This window comes from Astyanax mexicanus, chromosome 12 (genome assembly GCF_023375975.1).
Source record: "Astyanax mexicanus isolate ESR-SI-001 chromosome 12, AstMex3_surface, whole genome shotgun sequence".
NCBI classification, from domain to species: Eukaryota; Metazoa; Chordata; class Actinopteri; order Characiformes; family Acestrorhamphidae; genus Astyanax; species Astyanax mexicanus.
The window spans coordinates 36,322,201-36,348,777 of NC_064419.1; the positions used below are offsets into that span (position 1 = coordinate 36,322,201).

Consider the following 26,577-nt stretch of genomic DNA (forward strand, 5'->3'; position numbering starts at 1 on the left):
CTATTTTGGTTCTGTGACCACACACAAAGACTATAGCAAAATATTTGTAGCGTCATTCAGTATCTTATCCGTAAGGAATTTAAACTGTTTTAAATTTATTGAAAAACAAATATTTGTAACATAATCAAATTTTTTTTTGGTAAAATACTATATACATAAGTGTAAGGCTTGTAAGATTATACCCATATTGTTTGCTTTCATGCCCTTTTCTTCGTCTTGTAATCAGAAAGCTGTTAACATCTGAAACCTGTGCTGTACTTTTGGTATCTTACTGTAACTTTTTTATTGTTTGTATTTATTGCTTCTCTCTTCCCTGGCTATGTTTTGTGTTGATCTTTGTTTTTGTATATATTACATCTTAGTTTTTAAAGAAACTTTTTGCAATAGGTTACACAGTAATTTAAATATTTTGAAATGCAGACAAAAGGCATTAGAAATCTTAGATATATTATATAAACCTGATTATCAGCCAATTGAAAAGCATTGTTTTATTTATATATGATTATGGGACAAGAACTTATATATAGCATATTTGTAATTAGAGTTTTTAGCCGTTTGGTTCCATTCACCCCCATTTAGTGAAGACACACTCGCGGGCTCCCTCTAGGGGTTTTGGCTAAAGTTATTTTTAACCACAAAACTAAAAATATATATACCACAAAAAAAAAATATATATATACCCATAGATATCTATAATATATCTATATTGTATAAATTCACTTCCGTATTGTGCTTAAGGATAACTTTTTTTAAATAAAAGAAGAGATTTCCCTAAGCCAAATCACATTTAGCTACTGTACCGCATTCATATATTGAAAGGCAAACCGCATTAAAAAGAACAGCAAGAAAATAAAAACCTCAAACCATATTTTTCCCATTATTCGCTGAAATATGTTCCTTAGAAGTAATGAAACATACCAGTCCTGCTTGATTTTATAATTTTATTTATTTATTTATTATTATTTTACATTATTATTTTTATTTACTATTTCCGAGCCTTTAAAAAAACAATTCTATTAATGTAATTTCCACCTTTACAGTACTCTCTTAGATTCAAATGCACTATAGGCGAGGATGATGTGTCCGTGTACTTTGGTAATGGATTTACCAATCCATTTATTGTTCTAAGTAAGCAGATAGTACATATTCCAGCAGCAGTAGTACCAGCTTTCAAGAACTTTAAAGTTCCCTCTAAACACACACTGATGTATTCTAAATGCTAGCATAATGTGTGAGACAATGTATGTGTATTAAACTTGGCACTAAGTTAGAGTGCTAGATACACAGAGAAACAGACTGAGACTGTGACTACACGGCGCTGCGCAGATCGATTAGCGCGTGCCTTTGTTCCGTGCATGTTAGTTTAGTTTCTTATACATAACATTACAGTTCTCTGTGCTTGTAATTCAGAATTTCTCCTATTAGTAACCTAGCTGTTATCAATAGCTGTTATTCTAGTTCATATCCATGCAGTTTAATGCGATATCAGAGATCTATTGAAGTTCACATGGGCTGCAGTTGGAAACTGTCCGACTTGACTTCTCTCTACCTACACCCTCACAAGGTATTATTAAGTTTTTATAACAGTCCTGATAACCACAGTCTCTGGTTCAGGTTGTGCAACAGCTCCTGAAGTTTGTTGTACATCATTCATGCCAGAAGGTGTCAGCCTTGCACTCAGTGTCCGGTGTGTGACTGACTATAGCTGCGATAGCTGCTGAAGTTGTATAATCTGGTCATTTGAAATGAGTGTCCCCTTCCTTCGAAAGGCCTTGTGAAATCTACATGAATCTGCTGCCAGGGTGCTTTCAGAGATGAGTGGAGACAGACTTGGAGACCTTTGCTTGTGCTGGCATGACATGAAAGGTTTTGATTTGTTTTAAGCATCACCACACCAGGATTCGCTGTGTGTAATTTTTTAATCACTGTTTGTTTCAATTTAGGTGGGACAATTACTGTCAGTAGAGGTTCAGACTTTTAATCTGAGGGTCCAGGGTTCAAGTCCCTGTTCGGGCGGCTAAAGCCTGTGCTAGTTTGTTACCAATTAAACCTTTTAAACTACTCAACTAAGCAGGAAGTATAGAACTTAAAAGTACTCTGCAAGTACATTACATCATTACATCAATTTAAGTCAATTATTTATTCAATTAACAGAACAATTTATTAAAAATTGAGGGAATTATTTATTAAATTAAAAGAACAATTTATTCTAAACTGAGGGAATTATTTTTTAAATTAACAGAACAATTCATTCTAAACTGAGGGAATTATTTTTTAATAAACAGAACAATTTATTAAAAACTGAGCGAATTTTATATTAAATTAACAGAATGATTCATTGAAAACTGAGGGCATTATTGATTAAATTAACATAACAATGTGTTAAAACTGAAATAATTATTTATTAAATTAACAGAACATTTAAAACTGAGGAAATTATTAAATTAACTGAACAAATGATTAAAATTAAAGTAATAATTTAAGCCTGCGCTTCTTTGTTACCAATTTAACCTTTAAAACTCCTTAACTGAACATGAAGTGTGAAAACGAGTATATTTACACCTGTGGATACACTGGTTAGACACAATGACCAAAAGAAAACAACACTTGACCCCGACATGATTTGAACACGCAACCTTCGGATCAGGAGTTAGAAGCACTACACCACAAGGTCCTTCATGCTGCTTGTTTAATGGTGCCTAGCACCAGAAGATAGTCCAAGTGGCCAAGCCTAGAAAGTACTCAAAGTCATTTGCTTCTTGACTACCATCCATCATTTGAATGATGTCAAGTTGCTATTAGGATGTTGAGAAAAGGGCCCGGATAGCTCAGTTGGTAGAGCCTCAGACTTTTAATCTGAGGGTCCAGGGTTCCAGTTGCTGTTCGGGCAGCTAAAACCTGTGCTTCTTTGTACCAATTAAACCTTTAAAATGCCTTAATTGAGCATAACCTATAGACGGTACACGCTTCTCACAAATGTCTGTGTAACTAAGGTAATTTTAAAGCTAAGGACAAACTCAATGGTTAGACTCAATGACTAGATTAAAAGCAACACAGGACCCCAAAGTCCTGATCTGGAGTCAGACACGCTACCGAGGTGACAGACGCTGTAGTGTTCATGTTGCCTTCTTTTGGACAGCATTGTTGTTGAAGAGAAACTCAGTAGTTAGGCTTAAAGAGCTCTAACTGGAGAAAAAACTGGATATCTCAGGAAGTTGAAAACAAGGCATTTAATATGGAACTTTAGGTATGAGGTCAAAGATGGATTAAGTAATGGGATAAGAATCCTAATTCTCGATTTGCTGAGATGTAGTATTTGAGTGTGAGTCACCTTATCTGGCACGATAGAATTTTCAGTCAGGGCCCGGATAGCTCAGTCGGTAGAGCATCAGACTTTTAATCTGAGGGTCCAGGGTTCAAGTCCCTGTTCGGGCGGCCAAAGCCTGTGCTTCTTTGTTACCAATTAAACCTTTAAATAGCCTCAAGTGAGCATGACCTATTAAGGTTAAAATTGCCCTGCAAGTGACTCACAAAACTCTGTGTAACTGAGGTACTTTTAAAGTTGTGGACTAACTGGTCCCACTCAATGACTAGATTAAAAGCAATATCTGACCCCGACATGATTTGAACACGCAACCTTCTGATCTGGAGTCAAACGCGCTACCGTTGCGCCACAAGGTCTGCAACGCTGTAGTGTTCATGTTGCCTATTTTTGGACATCATTATTATTCAAGAGAAACTAAGTAGTTAGGCATAAAGAGCTCTAACTGGAGAAAAAACTGGATATCTCAGGAAGTTGAAAACAAGGCATTTAATATGGAACTTTAGGTATGAGGTCAAAGATGGATTAAGTAATGGGATAAGTATCCTAGTTCTCGATTTGCTGAGATGTAGTATTTGAGTGTGAGTCACCTTATCTGGTACGATAGAATTTTCAGTCAGGGTCCGGATAGCTCAGTCGGTAGACCATCAGACTTTTAATCTGAGGGTCCAGGGTTCAAGTCCCTGTTCGGGCGTTTGCCAGTTTCTTACAAGTATGAGTTTAAGAATGCAGGAGTCTCTTGCTTTCCAAATGCTTTCCGGCTGTTCAGAAGACAGTCAGGGGCCAAGCCTAGAAAATATTCCTCCCTTTTCTGCTTGACCACCATGCATCAGTTAAACAATGTGAATTTGCTCTAAGAAAGAATCTGTAAAGGCCCGGATGGCTCAGTCGGTAGAGCATCAGACTTTTAATCTGAGGGTCCAGGGTTCAAGTCCCTGTTCGGGCGGCCAAAGCCTGTGCTTCTTTGTTACCAATTAAACCTTTAAATAGCCTCAAGTGAGCATGACCTATAAAGGTTAAAATTGCCCTGCAAGTGACTCAAAGAACTCTGTGTAACTGAGGTACTTTTAAAGTTGTGGACTAACTGGTCCCACTCAATGACTAGATTAAAAGCAATATTTGACCCCGACGTGACTTGAACACGCAACCTTCTGATCTGGAGTCAGACGCGCTACCGTTGCACCACGAGGTCAGTGACGCTGTAGTGTTCATGTTGCCTATTTTTGGACATCACTATTATTCAAGAGAAACTCAGTAGTTAGGCCTAAAGAGCTCTAACTGGAGAAAAAACTGGATATCTCAGGAAGTTGAAAACAAGGCATTTAATATGGAACTTTAGGTATGAGGTCAAAGATGGATTAAGTAATGGGATAAGTATCCTAATTCTCGATTTGCTGAGATGTAGTATTTGAGTGTGAGTCACCTTATCTGGCACGATAGAATTAGTCAGGGCCCGGATAGCTCAGTCGGTAGAGCATCAGACTTTTAATCTGAGGGTCCAGGGTTCAAGTCCCTGTTCGGGTGTTTGCCAGTTTCTTACAAGTATGAGTTTAAGAATGCAGGAGTCTCTTGCTTTCCAGATGCTTTCCGGCTGTTCAGAAGACAGTCAGGGGCCAAGCCTAGAAAATATCCCTCCCTTTTCTGCTTGACCACCATGCATCAGTTGAACAATGTGAATTCGCTGTAAGAAAGAAGCTGTAAAGGCCCGGATGGCTCAATCGGTAGAGCATCAGACTTTTAATCTGAGGGTCCAGGGTTCAAGTCCCTGTTCGGGCGGCCAAAGCCTGTGCTTCTTTGTTACCAATTAAACCTTTAAATAGCCTCAAGTGAGCATGACCTATTAAGGTTAAAATTGCCCTGCAAGTGACTCAAAGAACTCTGTGTAACTGAGGTACTTTTAAAGTTGTGGACTAACTGGTCCCACTCAATGACTAGATTAAAAGCAATATTTGACCCCGACGTGACTTGAACACGCAACCTTCTGATCTGGAGTCAGACGCGCTACCGTTGCGCCACAAGGTCTGCAACGCTGTAGTGTTCATGTTGCCTATTTTTGGACATCATTATTATTCAAGAGAAACTAAGTAGTTAGGCATAAAGAGCTCTAACTGGAGAAAAAACTGGATATCTCAGGAAGTTGAAAACAAGGCATTTAATATGGAACTTTAGGTATGAGGTCAAAGATGGATTAAGTAATGGGATAAGTATCCTAGTTCTCGATTTGCTGAGATGTAGTATTTGAGTGTGAGTCACCTTATCTGGTACGATAGAATTTTCAGTCAGGGTCCGGATAGCTCAGTCGGTAGACCATCAGACTTTTAATCTGAGGGTCCAGGGTTCAAGTCCCTGTTCGGGCGTTTGCCAGTTTCTTACAAGTATGAGTTTAAGAATGCAGGAGTCTCTTGCTTTCCAAATGCTTTCCGGCTGTTCAGAAGACAGTCAGGGGCCAAGCCTAGAAAATATTCCTCCCTTTTCTGCTTGACCACCATGCATCAGTTAAACAATGTGAATTTGCTCTAAGAAAGAATCTGTAAAGGCCCGGATGGCTCAGTCGGTAGAGCATCAGACTTTTAATCTGAGGGTCCAGGGTTCAAGTCCCTGTTCGGGCGGCCAAAGCCTGTGCTTCTTTGTTACCAATTAAACCTTTAAATAGCCTCAAGTGAGCATGACCTATAAAGGTTAAAATTGCCCTGCAAGTGACTCAAAGAACTCTGTGTAACTGAGGTACTTTTAAAGTTGTGGACTAACTGGTCCCACTCAATGACTAGATTAAAAGCAATATTTGACCCCGACGTGACTTGAACACGCAACCTTCTGATCTGGAGTCAGACGCGCTACCGTTGCACCACGAGGTCAGTGACGCTGTAGTGTTCATGTTGCCTATTTTTGGACATCACTATTATTCAAGAGAAACTCAGTAGTTAGGCCTAAAGAGCTCTAACTGGAGAAAAAACTGGATATCTCAGGAAGTTGAAAACAAGGCATTTAATATGGAACTTTAGGTATGAGGTCAAAGATGGATTAAGTAATGGGATAAGTATCCTAATTCTCGATTTGCTGAGATGTAGTATTTGAGTGTGAGTCACCTTATCTGGCACGATAGAATTTTCAGTCAGGGCCCGGATAGCTCAGTCGGTAGAGCATCAGACTTTTAATCTGAGGGTCCAGGGTTCAAGTCCCTGTTCGGGTGTTTGCCAGTTTCTTACAAGTATGAGTTTAAGAATGCAGGAGTCTCTTGCTTTCCAGATGCTTTCCGGCTGTTCAGAAGACAGTCAGGGGCCAAGCCTAGAAAATATCCCTCCCTTTTCTGCTTGACCACCATGCATCAGTTGAACAATGTGAATTCGCTGTAAGAAAGAAGCTGTAAAGGCCCGGATGGCTCAATCGGTAGAGCATCAGACTTTTAATCTGAGGGTCCAGGGTTCAAGTCCCTGTTCGGGCGGCCAAAGCCTGTGCTTCTTTGTTACCAATTAAACCTTTAAATAGCCTCAAGTGAGCATGACCTATTAAGGTTAAAATTGCCCTGCAAGTGACTCACAAAACTCTGTGTAACTGAGGTACTTTTAAAGTTGTGGACTAACTGGTCCCACTCAATGACTAGATTAAAAGCAATATTTGACCCCGACGTGATTTGAACACGCAACCTTCTGATCTGGAGTCAGACGCGCTACCGTTGCGCCACAAGGTCAGCGACGCTGTAGTGTTCATGTTTCCTATTTTTGGACATCATTATTATTCAAGAGAAACTCAGTAGTTAGGCCTAAAGAGCTCTAAGTGGAGAAAAAACTGGATATCTCAGGAAGTTGAAAACAAGGCATTTAATATGGAACTTTAGGTATGAGGTCAAAGATGGATTAAGTAATGGGATAGGTATCCTAATTCTCGATTTGCTGAGATGTAGTATTTGAGTGTGAGTCACCTTATCTGGCACGATAGAATTTTCAGTCAGGGCCCGGATAGCTCAGTCGGTAGAGCATCAGACTTTTAATCTGAGGGTCCAGGGTTCAAGTCCCTGTTCGGGCGTTTGCCAATTTCTTACAAGTATGAGTTTAAGAATGCAGGAGTCTCTTGCTTTACAGATGCTTTCCGGCTGTTCAGAAGACAGTCAGGGGCCAAGCCTAGAAAATATTCCTCCCTTTTCTGCTTGACCACCATGCATCAGTTGAACAATGTGAATTCGCTCTAAGAAAGAATCTGTAAAGGCCCGGATGGCTCAGTCGGTAGAGCATCAGACTTTTAATCTGAGGGTCCAGGGTTCAAGTCCCTGTTCGGGCGGCCAAAGCCTGTGCTTCTTTGTTACCAATTAAACCTTTAAATAGCCTCAAGTGAGCATGACCTATAAAGGTTAAAATTGCCCTGCAAGTGACTCAAAGAACTCTGTGTAACTGAGGTACTTTTAAAGTTGTGCACTAACCGGTCCCACTCAATGACTAGATTAAAAGCAACATTTGACCCCGACGTGATTTGAACACGCAACCTTCTGATCTGGAGTCAGACGCGCTACCATTGCGCCACGAGGTCATCGACGCCGTAGTGTTCATGTTGCCTATTTTTGGACATCATTATTATTCAAGAGAAACTCAGTAGTTAGGCCTAAAGAGCTCTAACTGGAGAAAAAACTGGATATCTCAGGAAGTTGAAAACAAGGCATTTAATATGGAACTTTAGGTATGAGGTCAAAGATGGATTAAGTAATGGGATAAGTATCCTAATTCTCGATTTGCTGAGATGTAGTATTTGAGTGTGAATCACCTTATCTGGCACGATAGATCTTTCAGTCAGGGCCCGGATAGCTCAGTCGGTAGAGCATCAGACTTTTAATCTGAGGGTCCAGGGTTCAAGTCCCTGTTCGGGCGTTTGCCAATTTCTTACAAGTATGAGTTTAAGAATGCAGGAGTCTCTTGCTTTCCAGATGCTTTCCGGCTGTTCAGAAGACAGTCAGGGGCCAAGCCTAGAAAATATTCCTCCCTTTTCTGCTTGACCACCATGCATCAGTTGAACAATGTGAATTCGCTCAAAGAAAGAATCTGTAAAGGCCCGGATGGCTCAGTTGGTAGAGCATCAGCCTTTTAATCTGAGGGTCCAGGGTTCAAGTCCCTGTTCGGGCGGCCAAAGCCTGTGCTTCTTTGTTACCAATTAAACCTTTAAATAGCCTCAAGTGAGCATGACCTATAAAGGTTAAAATTGCCCTGCAAGTGACTCAAAGAACTCTGTGTAACTGAGGTACTTTTAAAGTTGTGGACTAACTGGTCCCACTCAATGACTAGATTAAAAGCAATATCTGACCCCGACGTGATTTGAACACGCAACCTTCTGATCTGGAGTCAGACGCGCTACCGTTGCGCCACAAGGTCTGCAACGCTGTAGTGTTCATGTTGCCTATTTTTGGACATCATTATTATTCAAGAGAAACTAAGTAGTTAGGCCTAAAGAGCTCTAACTGGAGAAAAAACTGGATATCTCAGGAAGTTGAAAACAAGGCATTTAATATGGAACTTTAGGTATGAGGTCAAAGATGGATTAAGTAATGGGATAGGTATCCTAATTCTCGATTTGCTGAGATGTAGTATTTGAGTGTGAGTCACCTTATCTGGCACGATAGAATTTCCAGTCAGGGCCCGGATAGCTCAGTCGGTAGAGCATCAGACTTTTAATCTGAGGGTCCAGGGTTCAAGTCCCTGTTCGGGCGTTTGCCAATTTCTTACAAGTATGAGTTTAAGAATGCAGGAGTCTCTTGCTTTCCAGATGCTTTCCGGCTGTTCAGAAGACAGTCAGGGGCCAAGCCTAGAAAATATTCCTCCCTTTTCTGCTTGACCACCATGCATCAGTTGAACAATGTGAATTCGCTGTAAGAAAGAATCCGTAAAGGCCCGGATGGCTCAGTCGGTAGAGCATCAGACTTTTAATCTGAGGGTCCAGGGTTCAAGTTCCTGTTCGGGCGGCCAAAGCCTGTGCTTCTTTGTTACCAATTAAACCTTTAAATAGCCTCAAGTGAGCATGACCTATAAAGGTTAAAATTGCCCTGCAAGTGACTCAAAGAACTCTGTGTAACTGAGGTACTTTTAAAGTTGTGGACTAACTGGTCCCACTCAATGACTAGATTAAAAGCAATATTTGACCCGGACGTGATTTGAACACGCAACCTTCTGATCTGGAGTCAGACGCGCTACCGTTGCGCCACGATGTCATCGACGCTGTAGTGTTCATGTTGCCTATTTTTGGACATCATTATTATTCAAGAGAAACTCAGTTCTTAGGCCTAAAGAGCTCTAACTGGAGAAAAAACTGGATATCTCAGGAAGTTGAAAACAAGGCATTTAATATGGAACTTTAGGTATGAGGTCAAAGATGGATTAAGTAATGGGATAAGTATCCTAATTCTCGATTTGCTGAGATGTAGTATTTGAGTGTGAGTCACCTTATCTGGCACGATAAAATTTTCAGTCAGGGCCCGGATAGCTCAGTCGGTAGAGCATCAGACTTTTAATCTGAGGGTCCAGGGTTCAAGTCCCTGTTCGGGCGTTTGCCAATTTCTTACAAGTATGAGTTTAAGAATGCAGGAGTCTCTTGCTTTCCAGATGCTTTCCGGCTGTTCAGAAGACAGTCAGGGGCCAAACCTAGAAAATATTCCTCCCTTTTCTGCTTGACCACCATGCATCAGTTGAACAATGTGAATTCGCTGTAAGAAAAAATCTGTAAAGGCCCGGATGGCTCAGTCGGTAGAGCATCAGACTTTTAATCTGAGGGTCCAGGGTTCAAGTCCCTGTTCGGGCGGCCAAAGCCTGTGCTTCTTTGTTACCAATTAAACCTTTAAATAGGCTCAAGTGAGCATGACCTATAAAGGTTAAAATTGGCCTGCAAGTGACTCAAAGAACTCTGTGTAACTGAGGTACTTTTAAAGTTGTGGACTAACTGGTCCCACTCAATGACTAGATTAAAAGCAATATTTGACCCGGACGTGATTTGAACACGCAACCTTCTGATCTGGAGTCAGACGCGCTACCGTTGCGCCACGAGGTCATCAACGCTGTAGTGTTCATGTTGCCTATTTTTGGACATCATTATTATTCAAGAGAAACTCAGTTCTTAGGCCTAAAGAGCTCTAACTGGAGAAAAAACTGGATATCTCAGGAAGTTGAAAACAAGGCATTTAATATGGAACTTTAGGTATGAGGTCAAAGATGGATTAAGTAATGGGATAAGTATCCTAATTCTCGATTTGCTGAGATGTAGTATTTGAGTGTGAGTCACCTTATCTGGCACGATAGAATTTTCAGTCAGGGCCCGGATAGCTCAGTCGGTAGAGCATCAGACTTTTAATCTGAGGGTCCAGGGTTCAAGTCCCTGTTCGGGCGTTTGCCAATTTCTTACAAGTATGAGTTTAAGAATGCAGGAGTCTCTTGCTTTCCAGATGCTTTCCGGCTGTTCAGAAGACAGTCAGGGGCCAAGCCTAGAAAATATTCCTCCCTTTTCTGCTTGACCACCATGCATCAGTTGAACAATGTGAATTCGCTGTAAGAAAGAATCTGTAAAGGCCCGGATGGCTCAGTCGGTAGAGCATCAGACTTTTAATCTGAGGGTCCAGGGTTCAAGTCCCTGTTCGGGCGGCCAAAGCCTGTGCTTCTTTGTTACCAATTAAACCTTTAAATAGGCTCAAGTGAGCATGACCTATAAAGGTTAAAATTGCCATGCAAGTGACTCAAAGAACTCTGTGTAACTGAGGTACTTTTAAAGTTGTGGACTAACTGGTCCCACTCTATGACTAGATTAAAAGCAATATTTGACCCCGACGTGATTTGAACACGCATCTTTCTGATCTGGAGTCAGACGCGCTACCGTTGCGCCACGAGGTCATCGACGCTGTAATGTTCATGTTGCCTATTTTTGGACATCATTATTATTCAAGAGAAACTCAGTAGTTAGGCCTAAAGAGCTCTAACTGGAGAAAAAACTGGATATCTCAGGAAGTTGAAAACAAGGCATTTAATATGGAACTTTAGGTATGAGGTCAAAGATGGATTAAGTAATGGGATAAGTATCCTAATTCTCGATTTGCTGAGATGTAGTATTTGAGTGTGAGTCACCTTATCTGGCACGATATAATTTTCAGTCAGGCCCCGGATAGCTCAGTCGGTAGAGCATCAGACTTTTAATCTGAGGGTCCAGGGTTCAAGTCCATGTTCGGGCGTTTGCCAATTTCTTACAAGTATGAGTTTAAGAATGCAGGAGTCTCTTGCTTTCCAGATGCTTTCCGGCTGTTCAGAAGACAGTCAGGGGCCAAGCCTTGAAAATATTCCTCCCTTTTCTGCTTGACCACCATGCATCAGTTGAACAATGTGAATTCGCTGTAAGAAAGAATCTGTAAAGGCCCGGATGGCTCAGTCGGTAGAGCATCAGACTTTTAATCTGAGGGTCCAGGGTTCAAGTCCCTGTTCGGGCGGCCAAAGCCTGTGCTTCTTTGTTACCAATTAAACCTTTAAATAGCCTCAAGTGAGCATGACCTATAAAGGTTAAAATTGCCCTGCAAGTGACTCAAAGAACTCTGTGTAACTGAGGTACTTTTAAAGTTGTGGACTAACTGGTCCCACTCAATGACTAGATTAAAAGCAATATTTGACCCCGACATGATTTGAACACGCAACCTTCTGATCTGGAGTCAGACGCGCTACCGTTGCGCCACGAAGTCATCGACGCTGTAGTGTTCATGTTGCCTATTTTTGGACATCATTATTATTCAAGAGAAACTCAGTAGTTAGGCCTAAAGAGCTCTAACTGGAGAAAAAACTGGATATCTCAGGAAGTTGAAAACAAGGCATTTAATATGGAACTTTAGGTATGAGGTCAAAGATGGATTAAGAAATGGGATAAGTATCCTAATTCTCGATTTGCTGAGATGTAGTATTTGAGTGTGAGTCACCTTATCTGGCACGATAGAATTTTCAGTCAGGGCGCGGATAGCTCAGTCGGTAGAGCATCAGACTTTTAATCTGAGGGTCCAGGGTTCAAGTCCCTGTTCGGGCGTTTGCCAGTTTATTACAAGTATGAGTTTAAGAATACAGGAGTCTCTTGCTTTCCAGATGCTTTCCGGCTGTTCAGAAGACAGTCAGGGGCCAAGCCTAGAAAATATTCCTCCCTTTTCTGCTTGACCACCATGCATCAGTTGAACAATGTGAATTCGCTGTAAGAAAGACTCTGAAAAGGCCCGGATGGCTCAGTCGGTAGAGCATCAGACTTTTAATCTGAGGGTCCAGGGTTCAAGTCCCTGTTCGGGCTGCCAAAGCCTGTGCTTCTTTGTTACCAATTAAACCTTTAAATAGCCTCAAGTGAGCATGACCTATAAAGGTTAAAATTGCCCTGCAAGTGACTCAAAGAACTCTGTGTAACTGAGGTACTTTTAAAGTTGTGGACTAACTGGTCCCACTCTATGACTAGATTAAAAGCAATATTTGACCCCGACGTGATTTGAACACGCAACCTTCTGATCTGGAGTCAGACGCGCTACTGTTGCGCCACTAGGTCATCGACGCTGTAGTGTTCATGTTGCCTATTTTTGGACATCATTATTATTCAAGAGAAACTCAGTAGTTAGGCCTAAAGAGCTCTAACTGGAGAAAAAACTGGATATCTCAGGAAGTTGAAAACAAGGCATTTAATATGGAACTTTAGGTATGAGGTCAAAGATGGATTAAGTAATGGGATAAGTATCCTAATTCTCGATTTGCTGAGATGTAGTATTTGAGTGTGAGTCACCTTATCTGGCACGATAGAATTTTCAGTCAGGGCCCGGATAGCTCAGTCGGTTGAGCATCAGACTTTTAATCTGAGGGTCCAGGGTTCAAGTCCCTGTTCGGGCGTTTGCCAGTTTCTTACAAGTATGAGTTTAAGAATACAGGAGTCTCTTGCTTTCCAGATGCTTTCCGGCTGTTCAGAAGACAGTCAGGGGCCAAGCCTAGAAAATATTCCTCCCTTTTCTGCTTGACCACCATGCATCAGTTGAACAATGTGAATTCGCTGTAAGAAAGAATCTGTAAAGGCCCGGATGGCTCAGTCGGGAGAGCATCAGACTTTTAATCTGAGGGTCCAGGGTTCAAGTCCCTATTCGGCCGGCCAAAGCCTTTGCTTCTTTGTTACCAATTAAACCTTTAAATAGCCTCAAGTGAGCATGACCTATAAAGGTTAAAATTGACCTGCAAGTGACTCAAAGAACTCTGTGTAACTGAGGTACTTTTAAAGTTACACAGACTTTTAAAGTTACTAACTGGTCCCACTCAATGACTAGATTAAAAGCAATATTTGACCCCGACGTGATTTGAACACGCAACCTTCTGGTCTGGAGTCAGACGCGCTACCGTTGCGCCACGAGGTCAGCGACGCTGTAGTGTTCATGTTTCCTATTTTTGGACATCATTATTATTCAAGAGAAACTCAGTAGTTAGGCCTAAAGAGCTCTAACTGGAGAAAAAACTGGATATCTCAGGAAGTTGAAAACAAGGCATTTAATATGGAACTTTAGGTATGAGGTCAAAGATGGATTAAGTAATGGGATAGGTATCCTAATTCTCGATTTGCTGAGATGTAGTATTTGAGTGTGAGTCACCTTATCTGGCACGATAGAAGTTTCAGTCAGGGCGCGGATAGCTCAGTCGGTAGAGCATCAGACTTTTAATCTGAGGGTCCAGGGTTCAAGTCCCTGTTCGGGCGTTTGCCAATTTCTTACAAGTATGAGTTTAAGAATGCAGGAGTCTCTTGCTTTCCAGATGCTTTCCGGCTGTTCAGAAGACAGTCAGGGGCCAAGCCTAGAAAATATTCCTCCCTTTTCTGCTTGACCACCATGCATCAGATGAACAATGTGAATTCGCTGTAAGAAAGAATCTGAAAAGGCCCGGATGGCTCAGTCGGTAGAGCATCAGACTTTTAATCTGAGGGTCCAGGGTTCAAGTCCCTGTTCGGGCGGCCAAAGCCTGTGCTTCTTTGTTACCAATTAAACCTTTAAATAGCCTCAAGTGAGCATGACCTATAAAGGTTAAAAATGCCCTGCAATTGACTCAAAGAACTCTGTGTAACTGAGGTACTTTTAAAGTTGTGGACTAACTGGTCCCACTCTATGACTAGATTAAAAGCAATATTTGACCCCGACGTGATTTGAACACGCAACCTTCTGATCTGGAGTCAGACGCACTACTGTTGCGCCACGGGGTCATCGACGCTGTAGTGTTCATGTTGCCTATTTTTGGACATCATTATTATTCAAGAGAAACTCAGTAGTTAGGCCTAAAGAGCTCTAACTGGAGAAAAAACTGGATATCTCAGGAAGTTGAAAACAAGGCATTTAATATGGAACTTTAGGTATGAGGTCAAAGATGGATTAAGTAATGGGATAAGTATCCTAATTCTCGATTTGCTGAGATGTAGTATTTGAGTGTGAGTCACCTTATCTGGCACGATAGAATTTTCAGTCAGGGCGCGGATAGCTCAGTCGGTAGAGCATCAGACTTTTAATCTGAGGGTCCAGGGTTCAAGTCCCTGTTCGGGCGTTTGCCAATTTCTTACAAGTATGAGTTTAAGAATGCAGGACTTTCTGCTTTCCAGATGCTTTCCGGCTGTTCAGAAGACAGTCACGGGCCAAGCCTAGAAAATATTCCTCCCTTTTCTGCTTGACCACCATGCATCAGTTGAACAATGTGAATTCGCTGTAAGAAAGAATCTGAAAAGGCCCGGATGGCTCAGTCGGTAGAGCATCAGACTTTTAATCTGAGGGTCCAGGGTTCAAGTCCCTGTTCGGGCGGCCAAAGCCTGTGCTTCTTTGTTACCAATTAAACCTTTAAATAGCCTCAAGTGAGCATGACCTATAAAGGTTAAAATTGCCCTGCAATTGACTCAAAAAACTCTGTGTAACTGAGGTACTTTTAAAGTTGTGGACTAACTGGTCCCACTCTATGACTAGATTAAAAGCAATATGTGACCCCTATCGTGATTTGAACACGCAAACTTCTGATCTGGAGTCAGACGCGCTACTGTTCGCCACGAGGTCATCGACGCTGTAGAGTTCATGTTGCCTATTTTTGGACATCATTATTATTCAAGAGAAACTCAGTAGTTAGGCCTAAAGAGCTCTAACTGGAGAAAAAACTGGATATCTCAGGAAGTTGAAAACAAGGCATTTAATATGGAACTTTAGGTATGAGGTCAAAGATGGATTAAGTAATGGGATAAGTATCCTAATTCTCGATTTGCTGAGATGTAGTATTTGAGTGTGAGTCACCTTATCTGGCACGATAGAATTTTCAGTCAGGGCCCGGATAGCTCAGTCGGTAGAGCATCAGACTTTTAATCTGAGGGTCCAGGGTTCAAGTCCCTGTTCGGGCGTTTGCCAGTTTCTTACAAGTATGAGTTTAAGAATACAGGAGTCTCTTGCTTTCCAGATGCTTTCCGGCTGTTCAGAAGACAGTCAGGGGCCAAGCCTAGAAAATATTCCTCCCTTTTCTGCTTGACCACCATGCATCAGTTGAACAATGTGAATTCGCTGTAAGAAAGAATCCGTAAAGGCCCGGATGGCTCAGTCGGGAGAGCATCAGACTTTTAATCTGAGGGTCCAGGGTTCAAGTCCCTATTCGGCCGGCCAAAGCCTTTGCTTCTTTGTTACCAATTAAACCTTTAAATAGCCTCAAGTGAGCATGACCTATAAAGGTTAAAATTGCCCTGCAAGTGACTCAAAGAACTCTGTGTAACTGAGGTACTTTTAAAGTTACACAGACTTTTAAAGTTACTAACTGGTCCCACTCAATGACTAGATTAAAAGCAATATTTGACCCCGACGTGATTTGAACACGCAACCTTCTGACCTGGAGTCAGACGCGCTACCGTTGCGCCACGAGGTCATCGACGCTGTAGTGTTCATGTTGCCTATTTTTGGACATCATTATTATTCAAGAGAAACTCAGTAGTTATGCCTAAAGAGCTCTAACTGGAGAAAAAACTGGATATCTCAGGAAGTTGAAAACAAGGCATTTAATATGGAACTTTAGGTATGAGGTCAAAGATAGATTAAGTAATGGGATAAGTATCCTAATTCTTGATTTGCTGAGATGTAGTATTTGAGTGTGAGTCACCTTATCTGGCACGATAGAATTTTTAGTAAGGGCCCGGATAGCTCATTCGGTAGAGCATCAGACTTTTAATCTGAGGGTCCAGGGTTCAAGTCCCTGTTCGGGCGTTTGCCAATTTCTTACAAGTATGAGTTTAAGAATGCAGGAGTCTCTTGCTTTCCAGATGCTTTCCGGCTGTTCAGAAGACAGTCAGGGGCCAAGCCTAGAAAATATTCCTCCCTTTTCTAATTGACCACCATGCATCAGTTGAACAATGTGAATTCGCTGTAAGAAAGAATCTGTAAAGGTCCGGATGGATCAGTCGGTAGAGTATCAGACTTTTAATCTGAGGGTCCAGGGTTCAAGTCCCTGTTCGGGCAGCCAAAGCCTGTGCTTCTTTGTTACCAATTAAACCTTTAAATAGCCTCAAGTGAGCATGACCTATAAAGGTTAAAATTGGCCTGCAAGTGACTCAAAGAACTCTGTGTAACTGAGGTACTCTTAAAGTTGTGGACTAACTGGTCCCACTCAATGACTAGATTAAAAGCAATATTCGACCCCAACGTGATTTGAACACGCAACCTTCTGATCTGGAGTCAGACGCGCTACCGTTGCGCCACGAGGTCATCGACGCTGTAGTGTTCATGTTGCCTATTTTTGGACATCATTATTATTCAAGAGAAACTCAGTAGTTAGGTCTAAAGAGCTCTAACTGGAGAAAAAACTGGATATCTCAGGAAGTTGAAAACAAGGCATTTAATATGGAACTTTAGGTATGAGGTCAAAGATGGATTAAGTAATCGGATAAGTATCCTAATTCTCGATTTGCTGAGATGTAGTATTTGAGTGTGAGTCACCTTATCTGGCACGATAGAATTTTCAATCAGGGCCCGGATAGCTCAGTCGGTAGAGCATCAGACTTTTAATCTGAGGGTCCAGGGTTCAAGTCCCTGTTCGGGCGTTTGCCAATTTCTTACAAGTATGAGTTTAAGAATGCAGGAGTCTCTTGCTTTCCAGATGCTTTCCGGCTGTTCAGAAGACAGTCAGGGGCCAAGCCTAGAAAATATTCCTCCCTTTTCTGCTTGACCACCATGCATCAGTTGAACAATGTGAATTCGCTGTAAGAAAGAATCCGCAAAGGCCCGGATGGCTCAGTCGGTAGAGCATCAGACTTTTAATCTGAGGGTCCAGGGTTCAAGTCCCTATTCGGGCGGCCAAAGCCTTTGCTTCTTTGTTACCAATTAAACCTTTAAATAGCCTCAAGTGAGCATGACCTATAAAGGTTAAAATTGCCCTGCAAGTGACTCAAAGAACTCTGTGTAACTGAGGTACTTTTAAAGTTACACAGACTTTTAAAGTTACTAACTGGTCCCACTCAATGACTAGATTAAAAGCAATATTTGACCCCGCCGTGATTTGAACACGCAACCTTCTGACCTGGAGTCAGACGCGCTACCGTTGCGCCACGAGGTCATCGACGCTGTAGTGTTCATGTTGCCTATTTTTGGACATCATTATTATTCAAGAGAAACTCAGTAGTTAGGCCTAAAGAGCTCTAACTGGAGAAAAAACTGGATATCTCAGGAAGTTGAAAACAAGGCATTTAATATGGAACTTTAGGTATGAGGTCAAAGATGGATTAAGTAATGGGATAAGTATCCTAATTCTCGATTTGCTGAGATGTAGTATTTGAGTGTGAGTCACCTTATCTGGCACGATAGAAATTTCAGTCAGGGCCCGGATAGCTCAGTCGGTAGAGCATCAGACTTTTAATCTGAGGGTCCAGGGTTCAAGTCCCTGTTCGGGCGTTTGCCAATTTCTTACAAGTTTGAGTTTAAGAATGCAGGAGTCTCTTGCTTTCCAGATGCTTTCCGGCTGTTCAGAAGACAGTCAGGGGCCAAGCCTAGAAAATATTCCTCCCTTTTTTGCTTGACCACCATGCATCAGTTGAACAATGTGAATTCGCTGTAAGAAAGAATCTGTAAAGGCACGGATGGCTCAGTCGGTAGAGCATCAGACTTTTAATCTGAGGGTCCAGGGTTCAAGTCCCTGTTCGGGCGGCCAAAGCCTGTGCTTCTTTGTTACCAATTAAACCTTTAAATAGCCTCAAGTGAGCATGACCTATAAAGGTTAAAATTGCCCTGCAAGTGACTCAAAGAACTCTGTGTAACTGAGGTACTTTTAAAGTTGTGGACTAACTGGTCCCACTCAATGACTAGATTAAAAGCAACATTTGACCCCGACGTGATTTGAACACGCAACCTTCTGATCTGGAGTCAGACGCGCTACCGTTGCGCCACGAGGTCATCGACGCTGTAGTGTTCATGTTGCCTATTTTTGGACATCATTATTATTCAAGAGAAACTCAGTAGTTAGGCCTAAAGAGCTCTAACTGGAGAAAAAACTGGATATCTCAGGAAGTTGAAAACAAGGCATTTAATATGGAACTTTAGGTATGAGGTCAAAGATGGATTAAGAAATGGGATAAGTATCCTAATTCTCGATTTGCTGAGATGTAGTATTTGAGTGTGAGTCACCTTATCTGGCACGATAGAATTTTCAGTCAGGGCCCGGATAGCTCAGTCGGTAGAGCATCAGACTTTTAATCTGAGGGTCCAGGGTTCAAGTCCCTGTTCGGGCGTTTGCCAGTTTCTTACAAGTATGAGTTTAAGAATGCAGGAGTCTCTTGCTTTCCAGATGCTTTCCGGCTGTTCAGAAGACAGTCAGGGGCCAAGCCTAGAAAATATCCCTCCCTTTTCTGCTTGACCACCATGCATCAGTTGAACAATGTGAATTCGCTGTAAGAAAGAAGCTGTAAAGGCCCGGATGGCTCAGTCGGTAGAGCATCAGACTTTTAATCTGAGGGTCCAGGGTTCAAGTCCCTGTTCGGGCGGCCAAAGCCTGTGCTTCTTTGTTACCAATTAAACCTTTAAATAGCCTCAAGTGAGCATGACCTATTAAGGTTAAAATTGCCCTGCAAGTGACTCACAAAACTCTGTGTAACTGAGGTACTTTTAAAGTTGTGGACTAACTGGTCCCACTCAATGACTAGATTAAAAGCAATATTTGACCCCGACGTGATTTGAACACGCAACCTTCTGATCTGGAGTCAGACGCGCTACCGTTGCGCCACGAGGTCAGCGACGCTGGAGTGTTCATGTTTCCTATTTTTGGACATCATTATTATTCAAGAGAAACTCAGTAGTTAGGCCTAAAGAGCTCTAACTGGAGAAAAAACTGGATATCTCAGGAAGTTGAAAACAAGGCATTTAATATGGAACTTTAGGTATGAGGTCGAAGATGGATTAAGTAATGGGATAGGTATCCTAATTCTCGATTTGCTGAGATATAGTATTTGAGTGTGAGTCACCTTATCTGGCACGATAGAATTTTCAGTCAGGACCCGGATAGCTCAGTCGGTAGAGCATCAGACTTTTAATCTGAGGGTCCAAGGTTCAAGTCCCTGTTCGGGCGTTTGCCAATTTCTTACAAGTATGAGTTTAAGAATGCAGGAGTCTCTTGCTTTCCAGATGCTTTCCGGCTGTTCAGAAGACAGTCAGGGGCCAAGCCTAGAAAATATTCCTCCCTTTTCTGCTTGACCACCATGCATCAGTTGAACAATGTGAATTCGCTGTAAGAAAGAATCTGTAAAGGCCCGGATGGCTCAGTCGGTAGAGCATCAGACTTTTAATCTGAGGGTCCAGGGTTCAAGTCCCTGTTCGGGCGGCCAAAGCCTGTGCTTCTTTGTTACCAATTAAACCTTTAAATAGCCTCAAGTGAGCATGACCTATAAAGGTTAAAATTGCCCTGCAAGTGACTCAAAGAACTCTGTGTAACTGAGGTACTTTTAAAGTTGTGGACTAACTGGTCCCACTCAATGACTAGATTAAAAGCAATATTTGACCCCGACGTGAGTTGAACACGCAGCCTTCTGATCTGGAGTCAGACGCGCTACCGGTGCGCCACGAGGTCAGCGACGCTGTAGTGTTCATGTTTCCTATTTTTGGACATCATTATTATTCAAGAGAAACTCAGTAGTTAGGCCTAAAGAGCTCTAACTGGAGAAAAAACTGGATATCTCAGGAAGTTGAAAACAAGGCATTTAATATGGAACTTTAGGTATGAGGTCAAAGATGGATTAAGTAATGGGATAGGTATCCTAATTCTCGATTTGCTGAGATGTAGTATTTGAGTGTGAGTCACCTTATCTGGCACGATAGAATTTTCAGTCAGGGCGCGGATAGCTCAGTCGGTAGAGCATCAGACTTTTAATCTGAGGGTCCAGGTTTCAAGTCCCTGTTCGGGCGTTTGCCAGTTTATTACAAGTATGAGTTTAAGAATACAGGAGTCTCTTGCTTTCCAGATGCTTTCCGGCTGTTCAGAAGACAGTCAGGGGCCAAGCCTAGAAAATATTCCTCCCTTTTCTGCTTGACCACCATGCATCAGTTGAACAATGTGAATTCGCTGTAAGAAAGACTCTGAAAAGGCCCGGATGGCTCAGTCGGTAGTGCATCAGACTTTTAATCTGAGGGTCCAGGGTTCAAGTCCCTGTTCGGGCTGCCAAAGCCTGTGCTTCTTTGTTACCAATTAAACCTTTAAATAGCCTCAAGTGAGCATGACCTATAAAGGTTAAAATTGCCCTGCAAGTGACTCAAAGAACTCTGTGTAACTGAGGTACTTTTAAAGTTGTGGACTAACTGGTCCCACTCTATGACTAGATTAAAAGCAATATTTGACCCCGACGTGATTTGAACACGCAACCTTCTGAACTGGAGTCAGACGCGCTACCGTTGCGCCACGAGGTCAGCGACGCTGGAGTGTTCATGTTTCCTATTTTTGGACATCATTATTATTCAAGAGAAACTCAGTAGTTAGGCCTAAAGAGCTCTAACTGGAGAAAAAACTGGATATCTCAGGAAGTTGAAAACAAGGCATTTAATATGGAACTTTAGGTATGAGGTCAAAGATGGATTAAGTAATGGGATAAGTATCCTAATTCTCGATTTGCTGAGATGTAGTATTTGAGTGTGAGTCACCTTATCTGGCACGATATAATTTTCAGTCAGGCCCCGGATAGCTCAGTCGGTAGAGCATCAGACTTTTAATCTGAGGGTCCAGGGTTCAAGTCCATGTTCGGGCGTTTGCCAATTTCTTACAAGTATGAGTTTAAGAATGCAGGAGTCTCTTGCTTTCCAGATGCTTTCCGGCTGTTCAGAAGACAGTCAGGGGCCAAGCCTTGAAAATATTCCTCCCTTTTCTGCTTGACCACCATGCATCAGTTGAACAATGTGAATTCGCTGTAAGAAAGAATCTGTAAAGGCCCGGATGGCTCAGTCGGTAGAGCATCAGACTTTTAATCTGAGGGTCCAGGGTTCAAGTCCCTGTTCGGGCGGCCAAAGCCTGTGCTTCTTTGTTACCAATTAAACCTTTAAATAGCCTCAAGTGAGCATGACCTATAAAGGTTAAAATTGCCCTGCAAGTGACTCAAAGAACTCTGTGTAACTGAGGTACTTTTAAAGTTGTGGACTAACTGGTCCCACTCAATGACTAGATTAAAAGCAATATTTGACCCCGACATGATTTGAACACGCAACCTTCTGATCTGGAGTCAGACGCGCTACCGTTGCGCCACGAGGTCATCGACGCTGTAGTGTTCATGTTGCCTATTTTTGGACATCATTATTATTCAAGAGAAACTCAGTAGTTAGGCCTAAAGAGCTCTAACTGGAGAAAAAACTGGATATCTCAGGAAGTTGAAAACAAGGCATTTAATATGGAACTTTAGGTATGAGGTCAAAGATGGATTAAGAAATGGGATAAGTATCCTAATTCTCGATTTGCTGAGATGTAGTATTTGAGTGTGAGTCACCTTATCTGGCACGATAGAATTTTCAGTCAGGGCGCGGATAGCTCAGTCGGTAGAGCATCAGACTTTTAATCTGAGGGTCCAGGGTTCAAGTCCCTGTTCGGGCGTTTGCCAGTTTATTACAAGTATGAGTTTAAGAATACAGGAGTCTCTTGCTTTCCAGATGCTTTCCGGCTGTTCAGAAGACAGTCAGGGGCCAAGCCTAGAAAATATTCCTCCCTTTTCTGCTTGACCACCATGCATCAGTTGAACAATGTGAATTCGCTGTAAGAAAGACTCTGAAAAGGCCCGGATGGCTCAGTCGGTAGAGCATCAGACTTTTAATCTGAGGGTCCAGGGTTCAAGTCCCTGTTCGGGCTGCCAAAGCCTGTGCTTCTTTGTTACCAATTAAACCTTTAAATAGCCTCAAGTGAGCATGACCTATAAAGGTTAAAATTGCCCTGCAAGTGACTCAAAGAACTCTGTGTAACTGAGGTACTTTTAAAGTTGTGGACTAACTGGTCCCACTCTATGACTAGATTAAAAGCAATATTTGACCCCGACGTGATTTGAACACGCAACCTTCTGATCTGGAGTCAGACGCGCTACTGTTGCGCCACTAGGTCATCGACGCTGTAGTGTTCATGTTGCCTATTTTTGGACATCATTATTATTCAAGAGAAACTCAGTAGTTAGGCCTAAAGAGCTCTAACTGGAGAAAAAACTGGATATCTCAGGAAGTTGAAAACAAGGCATTTAATATGGAACTTTAGGTATGAGGTCAAAGATGGATTAAGTAATGGGATAAGTATCCTAATTCTCGATTTGCTGAGATGTAGTATTTGAGTGTGAGTCACCTTATCTGGCACGATAGAATTTTCAGTCAGGGCCCGGATAGCTCAGTCGGTTGAGCATCAGACTTTTAATCTGAGGGTCCAGGGTTCAAGTCCCTGTTCGGGCGTTTGCCAGTTTCTTACAAGTATGAGTTTAAGAATACAGGAGTCTCTTGCTTTCCAGATGCTTTCCGGCTGTTCAGAAGACAGTCAGGGGCCAAGCCTAGAAAATATTCCTCCCTTTTCTGCTTGACCACCATGCATCAGTTGAACAATGTGAATTCGCTGTAAGAAAGAATCTGTAAAGGCCCGGATGGCTCAGTCGGGAGAGCATCAGACTTTTAATCTGAGGGTCCAGGGTTCAAGTCCCTATTCGGCCGGCCAAAGCCTTTGCTTCTTTGTTACCAATTAAACCTTTAAATAGCCTCAAGTGAGCATGACCTATAAAGGTTAAAATTGACCTGCAAGTGACTCAAAGAACTCTGTGTAACTGAGGTACTTTTAAAGTTACACAGACTTTTAAAGTTACTAACTGGTCCCACTCAATGACTAGATTAAAAGCAATATTTGACCCCGACGTGATTTGAACACGCAACCTTCTGGTCTGGAGTCAGACGCGCTACCGTTGCGCCACGAGGTCAGCGACGCTGTAGTGTTCATGTTTCCTATTTTTGGACATCATTATTATTCAAGAGAAACTCAGTAGTTAGGCCTAAAGAGCTCTAACTGGAGAAAAAACTGGATATCTCAGGAAGTTGAAAACAAGGCATTTAATATGGAACTTTAGGTATGAGGTCAAAGATGGATTAAGTAATGGGATAGGTATCCTAATTCTCGATTTGCTGAGATGTAGTATTTGAGTGTGAGTCACCTTATCTGGCACGATAGAAGTTTCAGTCAGGGCGCGGATAGCTCAGTCGGTAGAGCATCAGACTTTTAATCTGAGGGTCCAGGGTTCAAGTCCCTGTTCGGGCGTTTGCCAATTTCTTACAAGTATGAGTTTAAGAATGCAGGAGTCTCTTGCTTTCCAGATGCTTTCCGGCTGTTCAGAAGACAGTCAGGGGCCAAGCCTAGAAAATATTCCTCCCTTTTCTGCTTGACCACCATGCATCAGATGAACAATGTGAATTCGCTGTAAGAAAGAATCTGAAAAGGCCCGGATGGCTCAGTCGGTAGAGCATCAGACTTTTAATCTGAGGGTCCAGGGTTCAAGTGCCTGTTCGGGCGGCCAAAGCCTGTGCTTCTTTGTTACCAATTAAACCTTTAAATAGCCTCAAGTGAGCATGACCTATAAAGGTTAAAAATGCCCTGCAATTGACTCAAAGAACTCTGTGTAACTGAGGTACTTTTAAAGTTGTGGACTAACTGGTCCCACTCTATGACTAGATTAAAAGCAATATTTGACCCCGACGTGATTTGAACACGCAACCTTCTGATCTGGAGTCAGACGCACTACTGTTGCGCCACGGGGTCATCGACGCTGTAGTGTTCATGTTGCCTATTTTTGGACATCATTATTATTCAAGAGAAACTCAGTAGTTAGGCCTAAAGAGCTCTAACTGGAGAAAAAACTGGATATCTCAGGAAGTTGAAAACAAGGCATTTAATATGGAACTTTAGGTATGAGGTCAAAGATGGATTAAGTAATGGGATAAGTATCCTAATTCTCGATTTGCTGAGATGTAGTATTTGAGTGTGAGTCACCTTATCTGGCACGATAGAATTTTCAGTCAGGGCGCGGATAGCTCAGTCGGTAGAGCATCAGACTTTTAATCTGAAGGTCCAGGGTTCAAGTCCCTGTTCGGGCGTTTGCCAATTTCTTACAAGTATGAGTTTAAGAATGCAGGACTTTCTGCTTTCCAGATGCTTTCCGGCTGTTCAGAAGACAGTCACGGGCCAAGCCTAGAAAATATTCCTCCCTTTTCTGCTTGACCACCATGCATCAGTTGAACAATGTGAATTCGCTGTAAGAAAGAATCTGAAAAGGCCCGGATGGCTCAGTCGGTAGAGCATCAGACTTTTAATCTGAGGGTCCAGGGTTCAAGTCCCTGTTCGGGCGGCCAAAGCCTGTGCTTCTTTGTTACCAATTAAACCTTTAAATAGCCTCAAGTGAGCATGACCTATAAAGGTTAAAATTGCCCTGCAATTGACTCAAAAAACTCTGTGTAACTGAGGTACTTTTAAAGTTGTGGACTAACTGGTCCCACTCTATGACTAGATTAAAAGCAATATGTGACCCCTATCGTGATTTGAACACGCAAACTTCTGATCTGGAGTCAGACGCGCTACTGTTCGCCACGAGGTCATCGACGCTGTAGAGTTCATGTTGCCTATTTTTGGACATCATTATTATTCAAGAGAAACTCAGTAGTTAGGCCTAAAGAGCTCTAACTGGAGAAAAAACTGGATATCTCAGGAAGTTGAAAACAAGGCATTTAATATGGAACTTTAGGTATGAGGTCAAAGATGGATTAAGTAATGGGATAAGTATCCTAATTCTCGATTTGCTGAGATGTAGTATTTGAGTGTGAGTCACCTTATCTGGCACGATAGAATTTTCAGTCAGGGCCCGGATAGCTCAGTCGGTAGAGCATCAGACTTTTAATCTGAGGGTCCAGGGTTCAAGTCCCTGTTCGGGCGTTTGCCAGTTTCTTACAAGTATGAGTTTAAGAATACAGGAGTCTCTTGCTTTCCAGATGCTTTCCGGCTGTTCAGAAGACAGTCAGGGGCCAAGCCTAGAAAATATTCCTCCCTTTTCTGCTTGACCACCATGCATCAGTTGAACAATGTGAATTCGCTGTAAGAAAGAATCCGTAAAGGCCCGGATGGCTCAGTCGGGAGAGCATCAGACTTTTAATCTGAGGGTCCAGGGTTCAAGTCCCTATTCGGCCGGCCAAAGCCTTTGCTTCTTTGTTACCAATTAAACCTTTAAATAGCCTCAAGTGAGCATGACCTATAAAGGTTAAAATTGCCCTGCAAGTGACTCAAAGAACTCTGTGTAACTGAGGTACTTTTAAAGTTACACAGACTTTTAAAGTTACTAACTGGTCCCACTCAATGACTAGATTAAAAGCAATATTTGACCCCGACGTGATTTGAACACGCAACCTTCTGACCTGGAGTCAGACGCGCTACCGTTGCGCCACGAGGTCATCGACGCTGTAGTGTTCATGTTGCCTATTTTTGGACATCATTATTATTCAAGAGAAACTCAGTAGTTATGCCTAAAGAGCTCTAACTGGAGAAAAAACTGGATATCTCAGGAAGTTGAAAACAAGGCATTTAATATGGAACTTTAGGTATGAGGTCAAAGATGGATTAAGTAATGGGATAAGTATCCTAATTCTTGATTTGCTGAGATGTAGTATTTGAGTGTGAGTCACCTTATCTGGCACGATAGAATTTTTAGTAAGGGCCCGGATAGCTCATTCGGTAGAGCATCAGACTTTTAATCTGAGGGTCCAGGGTTCAAGTCCCTGTTCGGGCGTTTGC

General features: G+C 42.2%; 51 non-coding genes across 51 annotated transcripts; 25 read left to right on the plus strand and 26 right to left on the minus strand.

Annotated features, from left to right (window-relative positions):
• The first annotated feature begins 3,362 nt into the window (after positions 1–3,362).
• trnak-uuu (transfer RNA lysine (anticodon UUU)) lies at positions 3,363–3,435 on the plus strand. The gene has a single exon. It is a non-coding gene; the product is annotated as a tRNA-Lys (tRNA).
• A 174-nt stretch (positions 3,436–3,609) lies between these two features.
• Positions 3,610–3,681, minus strand: trnaw-cca (transfer RNA tryptophan (anticodon CCA)). The gene has a single exon. It is a non-coding gene; the product is annotated as a tRNA-Trp (tRNA).
• A 514-nt stretch (positions 3,682–4,195) lies between these two features.
• Positions 4,196–4,268, plus strand: trnak-uuu (transfer RNA lysine (anticodon UUU)). The gene has a single exon. It is a non-coding gene; the product is annotated as a tRNA-Lys (tRNA).
• Positions 4,269–4,442: 174 nt separating this feature from the next.
• Positions 4,443–4,514, minus strand: trnaw-cca (transfer RNA tryptophan (anticodon CCA)). The gene has a single exon. It is a non-coding gene; the product is annotated as a tRNA-Trp (tRNA).
• A 758-nt stretch (positions 4,515–5,272) lies between these two features.
• trnaw-cca (transfer RNA tryptophan (anticodon CCA)) lies at positions 5,273–5,344 on the minus strand. The gene has a single exon. It is a non-coding gene; the product is annotated as a tRNA-Trp (tRNA).
• A 514-nt stretch (positions 5,345–5,858) lies between these two features.
• Positions 5,859–5,931, plus strand: trnak-uuu (transfer RNA lysine (anticodon UUU)). The gene has a single exon. It is a non-coding gene; the product is annotated as a tRNA-Lys (tRNA).
• A 174-nt stretch (positions 5,932–6,105) lies between these two features.
• trnaw-cca (transfer RNA tryptophan (anticodon CCA)) lies at positions 6,106–6,177 on the minus strand. The gene has a single exon. It is a non-coding gene; the product is annotated as a tRNA-Trp (tRNA).
• A 761-nt stretch (positions 6,178–6,938) lies between these two features.
• trnaw-cca (transfer RNA tryptophan (anticodon CCA)) lies at positions 6,939–7,010 on the minus strand. Its single transcript has one exon. It is a non-coding gene; the product is annotated as a tRNA-Trp (tRNA).
• A 262-nt stretch (positions 7,011–7,272) lies between these two features.
• Positions 7,273–7,345, plus strand: trnak-uuu (transfer RNA lysine (anticodon UUU)). The gene has a single exon. It is a non-coding gene; the product is annotated as a tRNA-Lys (tRNA).
• Positions 7,346–7,524: 179 nt separating this feature from the next.
• On the plus strand, positions 7,525–7,597 carry trnak-uuu (transfer RNA lysine (anticodon UUU)). The gene has a single exon. It is a non-coding gene; the product is annotated as a tRNA-Lys (tRNA).
• Positions 7,598–7,771: 174 nt separating this feature from the next.
• On the minus strand, positions 7,772–7,843 carry trnaw-cca (transfer RNA tryptophan (anticodon CCA)). Its single transcript has one exon. It is a non-coding gene; the product is annotated as a tRNA-Trp (tRNA).
• A 262-nt stretch (positions 7,844–8,105) lies between these two features.
• Positions 8,106–8,178, plus strand: trnak-uuu (transfer RNA lysine (anticodon UUU)). The gene has a single exon. It is a non-coding gene; the product is annotated as a tRNA-Lys (tRNA).
• A 426-nt stretch (positions 8,179–8,604) lies between these two features.
• trnaw-cca (transfer RNA tryptophan (anticodon CCA)) lies at positions 8,605–8,676 on the minus strand. Its single transcript has one exon. It is a non-coding gene; the product is annotated as a tRNA-Trp (tRNA).
• A 262-nt stretch (positions 8,677–8,938) lies between these two features.
• Positions 8,939–9,011, plus strand: trnak-uuu (transfer RNA lysine (anticodon UUU)). Its single transcript has one exon. It is a non-coding gene; the product is annotated as a tRNA-Lys (tRNA).
• Positions 9,012–9,436: 425 nt separating this feature from the next.
• trnaw-cca (transfer RNA tryptophan (anticodon CCA)) lies at positions 9,437–9,510 on the minus strand. Its single transcript has one exon. It is a non-coding gene; the product is annotated as a tRNA-Trp (tRNA).
• A 261-nt stretch (positions 9,511–9,771) lies between these two features.
• trnak-uuu (transfer RNA lysine (anticodon UUU)) lies at positions 9,772–9,844 on the plus strand. The gene has a single exon. It is a non-coding gene; the product is annotated as a tRNA-Lys (tRNA).
• A 179-nt stretch (positions 9,845–10,023) lies between these two features.
• Positions 10,024–10,096, plus strand: trnak-uuu (transfer RNA lysine (anticodon UUU)). The gene has a single exon. It is a non-coding gene; the product is annotated as a tRNA-Lys (tRNA).
• A 173-nt stretch (positions 10,097–10,269) lies between these two features.
• On the minus strand, positions 10,270–10,343 carry trnaw-cca (transfer RNA tryptophan (anticodon CCA)). Its single transcript has one exon. It is a non-coding gene; the product is annotated as a tRNA-Trp (tRNA).
• Positions 10,344–10,604: 261 nt separating this feature from the next.
• Positions 10,605–10,677, plus strand: trnak-uuu (transfer RNA lysine (anticodon UUU)). The gene has a single exon. It is a non-coding gene; the product is annotated as a tRNA-Lys (tRNA).
• Positions 10,678–10,856: 179 nt separating this feature from the next.
• Positions 10,857–10,929, plus strand: trnak-uuu (transfer RNA lysine (anticodon UUU)). The gene has a single exon. It is a non-coding gene; the product is annotated as a tRNA-Lys (tRNA).
• Positions 10,930–11,103: 174 nt separating this feature from the next.
• On the minus strand, positions 11,104–11,175 carry trnaw-cca (transfer RNA tryptophan (anticodon CCA)). Its single transcript has one exon. It is a non-coding gene; the product is annotated as a tRNA-Trp (tRNA).
• A 514-nt stretch (positions 11,176–11,689) lies between these two features.
• trnak-uuu (transfer RNA lysine (anticodon UUU)) lies at positions 11,690–11,762 on the plus strand. The gene has a single exon. It is a non-coding gene; the product is annotated as a tRNA-Lys (tRNA).
• A 174-nt stretch (positions 11,763–11,936) lies between these two features.
• On the minus strand, positions 11,937–12,008 carry trnaw-cca (transfer RNA tryptophan (anticodon CCA)). The gene has a single exon. It is a non-coding gene; the product is annotated as a tRNA-Trp (tRNA).
• A 514-nt stretch (positions 12,009–12,522) lies between these two features.
• trnak-uuu (transfer RNA lysine (anticodon UUU)) lies at positions 12,523–12,595 on the plus strand. Its single transcript has one exon. It is a non-coding gene; the product is annotated as a tRNA-Lys (tRNA).
• A 174-nt stretch (positions 12,596–12,769) lies between these two features.
• On the minus strand, positions 12,770–12,841 carry trnaw-cca (transfer RNA tryptophan (anticodon CCA)). Its single transcript has one exon. It is a non-coding gene; the product is annotated as a tRNA-Trp (tRNA).
• Positions 12,842–13,616: 775 nt separating this feature from the next.
• On the minus strand, positions 13,617–13,688 carry trnaw-cca (transfer RNA tryptophan (anticodon CCA)). Its single transcript has one exon. It is a non-coding gene; the product is annotated as a tRNA-Trp (tRNA).
• Positions 13,689–14,202: 514 nt separating this feature from the next.
• Positions 14,203–14,275, plus strand: trnak-uuu (transfer RNA lysine (anticodon UUU)). Its single transcript has one exon. It is a non-coding gene; the product is annotated as a tRNA-Lys (tRNA).
• A 174-nt stretch (positions 14,276–14,449) lies between these two features.
• On the minus strand, positions 14,450–14,521 carry trnaw-cca (transfer RNA tryptophan (anticodon CCA)). The gene has a single exon. It is a non-coding gene; the product is annotated as a tRNA-Trp (tRNA).
• Positions 14,522–15,034: 513 nt separating this feature from the next.
• trnak-uuu (transfer RNA lysine (anticodon UUU)) lies at positions 15,035–15,107 on the plus strand. Its single transcript has one exon. It is a non-coding gene; the product is annotated as a tRNA-Lys (tRNA).
• A 508-nt stretch (positions 15,108–15,615) lies between these two features.
• trnak-uuu (transfer RNA lysine (anticodon UUU)) lies at positions 15,616–15,688 on the plus strand. The gene has a single exon. It is a non-coding gene; the product is annotated as a tRNA-Lys (tRNA).
• Positions 15,689–16,128: 440 nt separating this feature from the next.
• trnaw-cca (transfer RNA tryptophan (anticodon CCA)) lies at positions 16,129–16,200 on the minus strand. The gene has a single exon. It is a non-coding gene; the product is annotated as a tRNA-Trp (tRNA).
• A 761-nt stretch (positions 16,201–16,961) lies between these two features.
• On the minus strand, positions 16,962–17,033 carry trnaw-cca (transfer RNA tryptophan (anticodon CCA)). The gene has a single exon. It is a non-coding gene; the product is annotated as a tRNA-Trp (tRNA).
• Positions 17,034–17,295: 262 nt separating this feature from the next.
• On the plus strand, positions 17,296–17,368 carry trnak-uuu (transfer RNA lysine (anticodon UUU)). The gene has a single exon. It is a non-coding gene; the product is annotated as a tRNA-Lys (tRNA).
• Positions 17,369–17,808: 440 nt separating this feature from the next.
• trnaw-cca (transfer RNA tryptophan (anticodon CCA)) lies at positions 17,809–17,880 on the minus strand. The gene has a single exon. It is a non-coding gene; the product is annotated as a tRNA-Trp (tRNA).
• Positions 17,881–18,142: 262 nt separating this feature from the next.
• Positions 18,143–18,215, plus strand: trnak-uuu (transfer RNA lysine (anticodon UUU)). The gene has a single exon. It is a non-coding gene; the product is annotated as a tRNA-Lys (tRNA).
• Positions 18,216–18,641: 426 nt separating this feature from the next.
• On the minus strand, positions 18,642–18,713 carry trnaw-cca (transfer RNA tryptophan (anticodon CCA)). The gene has a single exon. It is a non-coding gene; the product is annotated as a tRNA-Trp (tRNA).
• Positions 18,714–18,975: 262 nt separating this feature from the next.
• On the plus strand, positions 18,976–19,048 carry trnak-uuu (transfer RNA lysine (anticodon UUU)). Its single transcript has one exon. It is a non-coding gene; the product is annotated as a tRNA-Lys (tRNA).
• A 179-nt stretch (positions 19,049–19,227) lies between these two features.
• Positions 19,228–19,300, plus strand: trnak-uuu (transfer RNA lysine (anticodon UUU)). The gene has a single exon. It is a non-coding gene; the product is annotated as a tRNA-Lys (tRNA).
• Positions 19,301–19,474: 174 nt separating this feature from the next.
• Positions 19,475–19,546, minus strand: trnaw-cca (transfer RNA tryptophan (anticodon CCA)). Its single transcript has one exon. It is a non-coding gene; the product is annotated as a tRNA-Trp (tRNA).
• A 514-nt stretch (positions 19,547–20,060) lies between these two features.
• trnak-uuu (transfer RNA lysine (anticodon UUU)) lies at positions 20,061–20,133 on the plus strand. The gene has a single exon. It is a non-coding gene; the product is annotated as a tRNA-Lys (tRNA).
• Positions 20,134–20,307: 174 nt separating this feature from the next.
• trnaw-cca (transfer RNA tryptophan (anticodon CCA)) lies at positions 20,308–20,379 on the minus strand. The gene has a single exon. It is a non-coding gene; the product is annotated as a tRNA-Trp (tRNA).
• A 761-nt stretch (positions 20,380–21,140) lies between these two features.
• On the minus strand, positions 21,141–21,212 carry trnaw-cca (transfer RNA tryptophan (anticodon CCA)). Its single transcript has one exon. It is a non-coding gene; the product is annotated as a tRNA-Trp (tRNA).
• A 514-nt stretch (positions 21,213–21,726) lies between these two features.
• trnak-uuu (transfer RNA lysine (anticodon UUU)) lies at positions 21,727–21,799 on the plus strand. Its single transcript has one exon. It is a non-coding gene; the product is annotated as a tRNA-Lys (tRNA).
• A 174-nt stretch (positions 21,800–21,973) lies between these two features.
• Positions 21,974–22,045, minus strand: trnaw-cca (transfer RNA tryptophan (anticodon CCA)). The gene has a single exon. It is a non-coding gene; the product is annotated as a tRNA-Trp (tRNA).
• Positions 22,046–22,559: 514 nt separating this feature from the next.
• trnak-uuu (transfer RNA lysine (anticodon UUU)) lies at positions 22,560–22,632 on the plus strand. The gene has a single exon. It is a non-coding gene; the product is annotated as a tRNA-Lys (tRNA).
• A 174-nt stretch (positions 22,633–22,806) lies between these two features.
• trnaw-cca (transfer RNA tryptophan (anticodon CCA)) lies at positions 22,807–22,878 on the minus strand. The gene has a single exon. It is a non-coding gene; the product is annotated as a tRNA-Trp (tRNA).
• A 775-nt stretch (positions 22,879–23,653) lies between these two features.
• Positions 23,654–23,725, minus strand: trnaw-cca (transfer RNA tryptophan (anticodon CCA)). The gene has a single exon. It is a non-coding gene; the product is annotated as a tRNA-Trp (tRNA).
• A 761-nt stretch (positions 23,726–24,486) lies between these two features.
• Positions 24,487–24,558, minus strand: trnaw-cca (transfer RNA tryptophan (anticodon CCA)). The gene has a single exon. It is a non-coding gene; the product is annotated as a tRNA-Trp (tRNA).
• Positions 24,559–25,071: 513 nt separating this feature from the next.
• trnak-uuu (transfer RNA lysine (anticodon UUU)) lies at positions 25,072–25,144 on the plus strand. The gene has a single exon. It is a non-coding gene; the product is annotated as a tRNA-Lys (tRNA).
• Positions 25,145–25,652: 508 nt separating this feature from the next.
• Positions 25,653–25,725, plus strand: trnak-uuu (transfer RNA lysine (anticodon UUU)). Its single transcript has one exon. It is a non-coding gene; the product is annotated as a tRNA-Lys (tRNA).
• A 440-nt stretch (positions 25,726–26,165) lies between these two features.
• trnaw-cca (transfer RNA tryptophan (anticodon CCA)) lies at positions 26,166–26,237 on the minus strand. Its single transcript has one exon. It is a non-coding gene; the product is annotated as a tRNA-Trp (tRNA).
• Between the last annotated feature and the right edge of the window lie 340 nt (positions 26,238–26,577).